Genomic DNA, 11107 nt, shown 5'->3' with positions numbered 1-11107 from the left:
TTCCAGCAGGATCGAGAACCGACAGATGATTAGCCGTGCGGTGACAACGCATTTTGGACCATTTTCACTGAGAGGACGGGATGTAGCCATTGATAACGATGATGCCCTACATAAAGCTTGCCATGGAAATGAGTATGAAGGATTGGATGAAGACAGTAGGAAAGCAGAGGTTCAGAAGGAACAAAAGCATCTCCGTATGCTTATCTGAAATTCTCACCAATGAATTACATAAGTATCTCTATCCTATTTATATTTTAATTATATTTTAATTATCAATTCACCATAACCATTTGAATCCGCCTGACTGAGATTTACAAGGTGACCATAGCTTGCTTCAAGTCGACAATCTCCATGGGATCGACCCTTACTCACCTAAGGTTTATTACTTGGACGACCCAGTGCACTTGCTGGTTAGTTGTGCGAAGTTGTGACAAAGAACTAAGATTATGAACGTGCGTATTAAGTTTTCAGCACCGTTACCAAGGAATGAACGATCACGATTTCCCACACCAAGTTTTTGGCGCCGTTGCCAGGGATTGTTCGAGTTTGGACAACTGACGGTTCATCTTGTTGCTCAGATTAGGTAATTTTATTTTAATTTTAAGCTTTTTGTTTTTATTATTTTTTATTTTCGAAAAATTTTCAAAAAAAAATTTCTTTTTTGTTTTCCCAAAATAATTTTCGAAAAATCCAAAAAAATTAATAAAATCATAAAAACCAACAATATTTTGTGTTTCTTGTTTGAGTCTTGTGTCAATTTTTAAGTTTGGTGTCAATTGCATATTTTTATAATTGTCTTTAATTTTCGAAAATTCATCATATGTTCTTCATAATCTTCAAGTTGTTCTTAATGAATTCCTTTGTTTGATCTTTGCATTTTCTTGTTTTGTGTCTTTTCTTATTTTTCATATGCATTTTCAATTTGTTAGTGTCTAAAGTTTGAAAATTTCTAAGTTTGGTGTCTTGCATGTTTTTCTTTTCTTAAAAATTTTCAAAAATAAGTTCTTGGTGTTCATCTTGACATTCAAAGTGTTCTTGGTATTCATCTTGATATTCAAAGTGTTCTTGCATGCATTGTGTGTTTTGATTCATAATTTTCATGTTTTTGAGTCTTTTGGTTGTTTTTCTCTTTCTTCATTAAAAATTCAAAAAAAAAAATAAAATATCTTTCCCTTATTCACTCATAAATTTTCGAAAATTTGAGTTGACTTTTTCAAAAATTTTTAAAATCTAGTTGTTTCTTATGAGTCAAATCAAGTTTTCAATTTAAAAATTCTATCTTTTTCAAATATTTTTTTCAAAAATCAAATCTTTTTCATTTTTTCTTTCATATTTCAAAAATTTTAAATTTTGATTTTCATATCTTTTTGTTTCTTGTTAGTCAAGTAATCAACTTTAATTTTCAAAATCAAATCTTTCGAAATTTCTTTTTCAAAATCAATTTCAAAATCTTTTCTAACCTCTTATCTTTTTAAAATTGATTTTCAAATCTTTTTCAAACTAATCCTATCTTTTTGTTTGATTCTTATCTTTTTTTCAAAACTACCTAACTAATTCTCTCTCTAATTTTTGAAAAATCACCTTCCTCTTTTTCAAAATTCTTTTTTAATTAACTATTTGTAGATGTTAATTTGATTTAATTTTATTTTCCTTTCTTAATTTTCGCATTTTAACTTTAATTTTTAAATTAAAAACAAAAATATTTTTCTTTTCTTTTCAATTATTTTCGAAAATTCTTCTCTCTCATCTCTTTCTAATTATTTTATTTATCTACTAACACTTCTCTTCTTCTTAAAAATTCGAACCCTCCCCCTCTTTCTGTGTTCGAATTTCTTTTCTTCTTCTACTCACATAAAGGAATCTCTATACTGTGACATAGAGGATTCCTCTTCTTTTCTGTTTTCTTCTTTTTCATATGAGCAGGAACAAGGATAAGAACATTCTTGTTGAAGCTGATCCTGAATCTGAAAGGACTCTGAAGAGGAAGCTAAGGGAAGCTAAAGCACAACTCTCTGGAGAAAATATGACAGAAATTTTCGAAAAAGAAAGAGACATGGCCAAAAATAATAACAATGCAAGAAAGATGCTTGGTGACTTTACTGCACCAAATTCCAATTTACATGGAAGAAGAATCTCAATCCCTGCCGTTGGAGCAAACAATTTTGAGCTAAAGCCTCAATTAGTTTCTCTGATGCAACGAAACTGCAAGTTTCATGGACTTCCATCAGAAGATCCTTTTCAGTTCTTAACTGAATTTTTGCAGATCTGTGATACTGTTAAGACCAATGGGGTTGACTCCGAGGTCTACAAGCTTATGCTTTTCCCGTTTGCTGTAAGAGACAGAGCTAGAATATGGTTGGACTCTCAACCTAAATATAGCTTGAACTCTTGGGATAAGCTGGTCACAGCTTTCTTAGCCAAGTTCTTTCCTCCCCAAAAGCTTAGCAAGCTTAGAGTGGATGTTCAAACCTTCAAACAAAAAGAAGATGAATCCCTCTATGAAGCTTGGGAGAGATACAAGCAACTGACCAAAAAGTGTCCTTCTGACATGCTTTCAGAATGAACCATCCTGGATATATTCTATGATGGTCTGTCTGAATTATCTAAGATGTCATTGGACCATTCTGCAGGTGGATCCATTCACCTAAAGAAAACGCCTGCAGAAGCTCAAGAACTTATTAACATGGTTGCAAATAACCAGTTCATGTACACTTCTGAAAGGAATCCTGTGAGTAATGGGACGCCTCAGAGGAAGGGAGTTCTTAAAATTGATACTCTGAATGCCATATTGGCTTAGAATAAAATATTGACTCAGCAAGTCAATATGATTTCTCAGAGTCTGAATGGATTGCAAGCTGCATCCAACAGTACTCAAGAGGCATCTTCTGAAGAAGAAGCTTATGATCCTGAGAACCCTGCAATAGCAGAGGTGAATTACATGGGAGAACCCTATGGAAATACCTATAATTTCTCATGGAGAAATCATCCAAATTTCTCATGGAAGGATCAACAAAAGCCTTAACAAGGCTTTAATAATGGTGGAAGAAACAGGTTTAGCAATAGCAAACCTTTTCCATCATCCACTCAGTAACAGACAGAGAATTCTGAGCAGAATCCATATAGCTTAGCAAATATAGTCTCTGATCTATCTAAGGCCACTCTAAGTTTCATGAATGAAATAAGGTCCTCCATTAGAAATTTGGAGGCACAAGTGGGCCAGCTGAGTAAAAGAGTCATTGAAACTCCTCCTAGTACTCTCCCAAGCAATACAGAAGAGAATCCAAAAAGAGAGTACAAGGCCATTACCTTACTTGGTGTAGCCGAACCCAAAATGGAGGAGGAGGAGGACGTGAATCCTAGTGAGGAAGACCTCCTGGAACGCTCAGTGACCAATAAGGAGTTTCTCTTTGAGGAACCAAAAGAATCTGAGGCTCATCTAGAGACCATAGAGATTCCATTGAACCTCCTTTTGCCCTTCATGAGCTCTGATGAGTATTCATCCTCTGAAGAGGATGAAGACATTACTGAAGAGCAAGTTTCTAAATACCTTGGTGCAATCATGAAGCTGAACGCCAAATTATTTGGTAATGAGACTTGGGAAGATGAACCTCCCTTGCTCACCAATGAACTAAATGCATTGGATAGGCATAAATTACCTCAAAAGAAATAGGATCCTGGTAAATTCTTAATTCCCTGTAACATAGGCACCATGACCTTTGAGAAAGCTCTGTGTGACCTGGGGTCAGGAATAAACATAATGCCACTCTCTGTAATGGAGAAACTTGGGATCTTTGAGGTGCAAGCTGCCAGAATCTCATTAAAGATGGCAAACAACTCAAGAAAATAGGCTTATGGACTAGTAGAGGACGTGCTAGTAAAGGTTGAAGGCCTTTACATCCCTGCTGATTTCATAATCCTAGACATTGGGAAGGAAGAGGATGAATCCATCATCCTTGGAAGACCCTTCCTAGCCACAGCAAGAGCTGTAATTGATGTGGACAGAGGAGAATTGGTCCTTCAACTGAATGAGGACAACCTTGTATTTAAGACTCAAAGATCTTCTTCTGTAACCATCGAGAGTAAGCATGAAAAGCTTCTCTCACTGCAGAGTCAACCAAAGCCCCCACAGTCAAACTCTAAGTTTGGTGTTGGGAGGCCACAACCAAACTCTAAGTTTGGTATTGAACCCCCACATTCAAACTCTAAGTTTGGTGTTGGGAGGTTCCAACAATGCTCTGAACATCTGTGAAGCTCCATGAGAGCTCACTGTCAAGCTATTGACATTAAAGAAGCACTTGTTGGGAGGCAACCCAATATTATTTAATTATATCTATTTATTTTCTATTGTTATTTTATGTTTTTTAGGTTGATGATCATGTGGAGTCACAAAAACTACTGAAAAATAAAAAATAGAATGAAAAACAGCATTAAAAACAGCTCACCCTGGAGGAAGAGCTTACTGGCGTTTAAACGCTAGTAAGAAGCATCAAACTGGCGTTTAACGCCAGAAAGAAGCATCAAGCTGGCGTTAAACGCCAGAAACAAGCACCAGACTGGCGTTTAACGCCAGAACAGAGCATGGAAGTGGCGTTAAACGCCAGAAACAGGCTACATTTGGGCGTTTAACCCCAAAAACAGGTAGCAGTCTGGGGTTAAACGCTAGTATTGCATACAAAGGGCGTTTTGCACGCCTAATTGGAGCAGGGATGTTAAGTCCTTGACCCCACTGGATCTGTGGACCCCACAGGATCCTCACCTACCCCACCTCTTCTTCTCTCCTCTTCTCCCCTTTTCATAACCCTCTTCCCCAAATACCCTTCACCAATCACCTCAGCCACTCTTCCCCATAAACCCCACCTACCTCCAAAACTTAAATTCTTTTCCCTCCCAAACCCAACCCTAATGGCCGAACCCTAAACCTCCCTCCACTCCTATGTAAACCCCTCATTCCTTCTTCATTTTCACACAACACAACCCTCTCTTCTTCCCCTTGGCCGAATACACACCTCTCTCCTTCTCCTCCATTTTTCTTCTTCTTCGACTACTTTCTTTCTTCTTTTGCTTGAGGACGAGCAAACCTTCTAAGTTTGGTGTGGTAAAAGTATGGCTTTTTGTTTTTCCATAACCATTTATGACACATAAGGCCAGAGAAACCTCTAGAAAGAGGAAAGGGAAGGCAAAAGCTTCCACCTCTGAGTCATGGGAGATGGAGAGATTCATCTCAAAAGCTCATCACTAAGAAAAGGATGGAGCAAACAAGAGAGCCCACTTATGGACCTCAACAAGAGCATGAGAAAATTCCTCACCATGATATCCCTGAGATGCCTCAAGGGATGCACTTTCCTTCACAGAACTATTGGGAGCAAATTAACACTTCCCTAGGAGAATTAAGCTCCAACATGGGACAACAAAGAATGGAGCACCAAGAGCACTCCATCATCCTCCATGAGATTAGAGAAGATCAAAGAGCTATGAGGGAGGAGCAACAAAAACAATGAAGAGACATAGAGGAGCTCAAAAGCACCATTGGTTCTTCAAGAAGAGGAAGACGCCACCCTCACTAAGGTGGACCCGTTCCTTAATCTCCTTATTCTTATTTTTCTGTTTTTCATCTACTATGCTTTATGTTTGTGTCTTTACTATATGATTATTAGTGTTTAAGTGTCTATGTCTTAAAGCTATGAATGTCCTATGAATCCATCACCTCTCTTAAATGAAAAATGTTTTAATTACAAAAGAACAAGAAGTACATGGTTTCAAATTCATCCTTAAAACTAGTTTAATTATTTTGATGTGGTGACAATATTTTTTGTTTTCTGAATGAATGCTTGAACAGTGCATATGTCTTTTGAATTTGTTGTTTATGAATGTTAAAATTGTTGGCTCTTGAAAGAATGATGAAAAAAGAGAATTGTTATTTGATGATCTGAAAAATCATAAAAATGATTCTTGAAGCAAGAAAAAGCAGTGAATAGAGAAAAGCTTGCAAAAAAAAAAAAAGAAAAGAAAATTGGCAAAAAAAAAAGAGAAAAAGAAAAAGCAAGCAGAAAAAGCCAAAAGCTCTTTAAACCAAAAGGCAAGAGAAAAAAGCCAGTAACCCTTTAAACCAAAAGGAAAGGATCCAAGGCTTTGAGCATCAGTGGATAGGAGGGCCCAAAGGAATAAAATCCTAGCCTAAGCGGCTAAACCAAGCTGTCCCTAACCATGTGCTTGTGGCGTGAAGGTGTCAAGTGAAAAGCTTGAGACTGAGCGATTAAAGTCAAGGTCCAAAGCAAAAAAAAAAAGAGTGTGCTCATGAATCCTGGACACCTCTAATTGGGGACTTTAGCAAAGCTGAGTCACAATCTGAAAAGGTTCACCCAGTTATGTGTCTGTGGCATTTATGTATCCGGTGGTAATACTGGAAACAAAGTGCTTAGGGCCACGACCAAGAATCATAAAGTAGCTATATTCAAGAATCAATATACTGAACTAGGAGAATCAATAACACTATCTGAATTCTGAGTTCCTATAGATGCCAATCATTCTGAACTTCAACGGATAAAGTGAGATGCTAAAACTGTTCAGAGGCAAAAAGCTACTAATCCCACTCATCTAATTGGAGCTAAGTTTCATTGATATTTGGAATTTATAGTATATTCTCTTCTTTTTATTCTATTTGATTTTAAGTTGCTTGGGGACAAGCAACAATTTAAGTTTGGTGTTGTGATGAGCGGATAATTTATACGCTTTTTGGCATTGTTTTTACATAGTTTTTAGTATGATTTAGTTAGTTTTTAGTATATTTTTATTAGTTTTTAAATAAAATTCACATTTCTGGACTTTACTATGAGTTTGTGTGTTTTTCTGTGATTTCAGGTAATTTTTGGCTGAAATTGAGGGACTTGAGCAAAAATCAGATTCAGAGGCTGAAAAAGGACTGCTGATGCTGTTGGATTCTGACCTCCCTGCACTCAAAGTGGATTTTCTGGAGCTACAGAACTCGAAATGGCGCGCTTCCAATTGCGTTGGAAAGTAGACATCCAGGGCTTTCCAGAAATATATAACCGTCCATACTTTGACTAAGAATAGACGATGTAAACTGGCGTTCAACGCCAGCTTTCTACCCAAATCTGGCGTCCAGCGCCAGAAAAGGAGCCAAAACCAGAGTTGAACACCCAAACTGGCACAAAAGCTGGCGTTCAACTCCAAGAAGGACCTCTACACGTGAAACACTCAAGCTCAGCCCAAACACACACCAAGTGGGCCCCGGAAGTGGATTTATGCATCAATTACTTACTTCTGTAAACCCTAGTAGCTAGTTTATTATAAATAGGACCTTTCACTATTGTATTAGACGTCTTTTTGACCATCCTGGATCCTGGATTGTATTTTGATCCTGTGATCACGTTTTGGGGGCTGGTCATCTCGGCCATGCCTGGACCTTCACTTATGTATTTTCATACGGTAGAGTTTCTACACTCCATAGATTAAGGTGTGGAGCTCTGCTGTTCCTCAAAGATTAATGCAAAGTACTACTGTTTTTTATTCAATTCATTTTATTTCGCTTCTAAGATATCCATTCGCACCCAAGAACGTGATGAAGGTGATGATTATGTGTGACGCTCATCACCATTCTCCCCTATGAACACGTGCCTGACAAACACTTCCGTTCTACATGAAATAAGCTAGAATGAATATCTCTTAGATCTCCTAACCAGAATCTTCGTGGCGTAAGCTAGAATGATGGCGGCATTCAAGAGAATCCGGAAATTCTAAACCTTGTCTGTGGTATTCCGAGTAGGATTCAATGATTGGATGACTGTGACGAGCTTCAAACTCGCGAGTGCTGGGCGTTAGTGACAGACGCAAAAGGAGGGTGAATCCTATTCCAGCATGATCGAGAACCGACAGATGATTAGCCGTGCTGTGACAGAGCATGTGAGCATATTTTTCACTGAGAGGAGGGGATGTAGCCACTGACAACGGTGATGCCCTTGCATAAAGCCAGCCATGGAAAGGAGTAAGACTGATTGGATGAAGATAGCAGGAAAGCAGAGGTTCAGAGGAACGAAAAGCATCTCCATTCGCTTATCTGAAATTCCTACCAATGAATTACATAAGTACCTCTATCCCTATTCTATTATTTATCATTCGAAAACATCATTATCAATTTATATCTGCCTGACTGAGATTTGCAAGGTGACCATAGCTTGCTTCATACCAACAATCTCCGTGGGATTCGACCCTTACTCACGTAAGGTATTACTTGGACGACCCAGTGCACTTGCTGGTTAGTTGTATCGAAGTTGTGAACCATGGTATTGGCACCATGTTCTTGGCGCCATTGCCAGGGAAAGAAAGAGCCATGAATTTTACATAATTAAAGTGTAATCACGATTACGCGTACCAAGTTGCTCACTTTGCCAGGGATTGTTCGAGCCTGGACATCACAATTTCGTGCACCAAGTTTTTGGCGCCGTTGCCGGGGATTGTTTGAGTTTGGACAACTGACGGTTCATCTTGTTGCTCAGATTAGGTAATTTTCTTTTTGTTTTCTTTTCAAAAAATTTTCAAAAAATATTTCAAAAATTTTATTCAAAATTTTTAAGAATGAATTCTAGTGTTTCATGAAGCATGTGAAGCCTGGCTGGCTGTAAAGCCATGTCTAAATTCTTTTGGACTGAGGCTTCCAAACCATCAGCATAGAGGCAAGTTACATATTTGATAAGTAATGAGCTGTATATTCTGATATCTTTCTGAAGCTTGGTTGGCCATTGGCCATGTCTAGTGTTTTGGACCGGAGCTTTCATTGAAAGCTTGGCTGGCTAGTGAGCCATGTCTAATTCCTGGATTGAAGCTTTAGACTAAGAATGCAAGATTCCTGGAATTCATGTTAAAAAATTTTGGAATCCTTATTTTTTCTTTTTCATATAATTTTCAAAAAAAAAAAACTAGAAAATCATAAAAATCAAAAATATTTTTCTGTTTCTTGTTTGAGTCTTGAGTCATATCATAAGTTTGGTGTTAATTGCATATGCATCTTGCATTTTTCGAAAATATCATGCATTCATAGTGTTCTTCATGATCTTCAAGATGTTTTTTTGTTTTGTGTCTTTTATTGTTTTTCATATGCATTCTTGAATTCTTAGTGTCTAAGCATTAAAGAATTCTAAGTTTGGTGTCTTGCATGTTTTCTTTGCATTAAAAGTTTTTCAAAATTGTGTCTATGATGTTCATCTTGACATTCATAGTGTTCTTGGTGTTCATCTTGACATTCATAGCATTCTTGCATGCATCACATGTTTTGATCTAAAAATTTCATGCATTGCATCATTTTTCTTGTTTTTTCTTTCTCATCATAAAAATTTAAAAATAAAAAAAAATATCTTTCCATTTTTCTCTCATCAAATTCGAAAATTTGGATTGACTTTTTCAAAAATTTTTAAAATCAAATTGTTTCTCATGAGTCAAATCAAATTTTCAATTTGAAAATCTTATCTTTTTCAAAATCTTTTTCAAAATTCTTAGTTATTTTCGAAAATTCCAAAAATATTTTTCTTATTTTTTGAAAATAACATAATCAATTAATATTTTGATTCAAAAATTTCAAGTTTGTTACTTGTTAAGAAAGATTCAAACTTTAAGTTCTAGAATCATATCTTGTGATTTCTTGTGAATCAAGTCATTAATTGTGATTTTAAAAAAATCAAATCTTTTTCAAAAACTAATTTCAATCATATCTTTTCAAAAATATCTTCTTATCTTATCTTTTCAAAAATATGATTTCAAAATATCTTTTCTAACTTCCTAACTTCTTATCTTTTCAAAATTTGTTCCAACTAACTAACTAACTTTTTGTTTGTTTCTTAACTTTTTCAAAACTACCTAACTAACTCTCTCTCTCTCTAGTTTTCGAAAATATCTCCCCTCTTTTTCAAAATTTCTTTTTAATTAACTAATTATTTCTATTTTTAATTATAAAAATTTTTCGAAAAAAAAATACTAACCTTTTTCAAAAACTATTTTCGAAAATCACTAACTCTTTTTCAAAAATTGTTTTCGAAAATTCACTTCCCCCTCTCATCTTCTTCTATTTGTTTATTGATATACTATCATCTTTCCTTCAACTCTCCAAAAATCTGAACCCCTTCTCTCTCTGAGTTCAGATTTTCTTCCTTTCTTTTCTTCTACTAACACAAGGATCCCTATACTGTGGTATAAAGGATCCATATTATTATTACTATTTTTTCTGTGCCCTCTACTTTGTCATATGAGCAGGAGCAAGGACAAGAACATTCTTGTTAAAGTAGATCCAGAACCTGAAAGGACTCTGAAGAAAAAATTAAGAGAAGCTAAAATACAACAATCCAGAGATAACCTTTCAGAAATTTTCGAACAGGAAGAGGAGATGGCAGCCGAAAATAATAATAATGTAAGGAAGATGCTTGGTGACTTTACTGCACCTAATTCCAATTTACATGGAAGAAGCATCTCCATTCCTGCCATTGGAGCAAACAACTTTGAGCTGAAACCTCAATTAGTTTCTCTGATGCAGCAGAACTGCAAGTTTCATGGACTTCCATCTGAAGATCCTTTTCAGTTCTTAACTGAATTCTTGCAGATATGTGATACTGTTAAGACTAATGGAGTAGATCCTGAAGTCTACAGGCTCATGCTTTTCCCTTTTGCTGTAAGAGACAGAGCTAGAATCTGGTTGGACTCTCAACCTAAAGATAGCCGGAACTCTTGGGATAAGCTGGTCACGGCTTTCTTAGCCAAGTACTTTCCCCCTCAAAAGCTGAGCAAGCTTAGAGCTGATGTTCAAACCTTCAGACAGAAAGAAGGTGAATCCCTCTATGAAGCTTGGGAAAGATACAAACAGTTGACCAAAAAGTGTCCTTCTGACATGCTTTCAGAATGGACCATCCTGGATATATTCTATGATGGTTTATCTGAGCTATCAAAGATGTCACTGGACACTTCTGCAGGTGGATCCATTCACCTAAAGAAAACGCCTGCAGAAGCTCAAGAACTCATTGACATGGTTGCTAATAACCAGTTCATGTACACTTCTGAAAGGAATCCTGTGAGTAATGGGACGCCTATGAAGAAGGGAGTTCTTGAA

At 36.5% G+C, this 11107-nt stretch overlaps 2 non-coding genes across 2 annotated transcripts; both read right to left on the bottom strand.

The window, feature by feature from the left end:
- Positions 1-2446: 2446 nt before the first annotated feature.
- Positions 2447-2554, bottom strand: LOC112780910 (small nucleolar RNA R71). The gene has a single exon (XR_003191717.1). It is a non-coding gene; the product is annotated as a small nucleolar RNA R71 (small nucleolar RNA).
- An 8232-nt stretch (positions 2555-10786) lies between these two features.
- On the bottom strand, positions 10787-10894 carry LOC112780725 (small nucleolar RNA R71). Its single transcript, XR_003191541.1, has one exon. It is a non-coding gene; the product is annotated as a small nucleolar RNA R71 (small nucleolar RNA).
- Between the last annotated feature and the right edge of the window lie 213 nt (positions 10895-11107).

The sequence above is a fragment of the Arachis hypogaea genome, chromosome 19 (genome assembly GCF_003086295.3).
Source record: "Arachis hypogaea cultivar Tifrunner chromosome 19, arahy.Tifrunner.gnm2.J5K5, whole genome shotgun sequence".
Taxonomy (NCBI): Eukaryota; Viridiplantae; Streptophyta; class Magnoliopsida; order Fabales; family Fabaceae; genus Arachis; species Arachis hypogaea.
The sequence above is the reverse complement of the archived record's forward strand: the minus strand, read 5'-3'. Positions and strand labels throughout refer to the sequence as shown.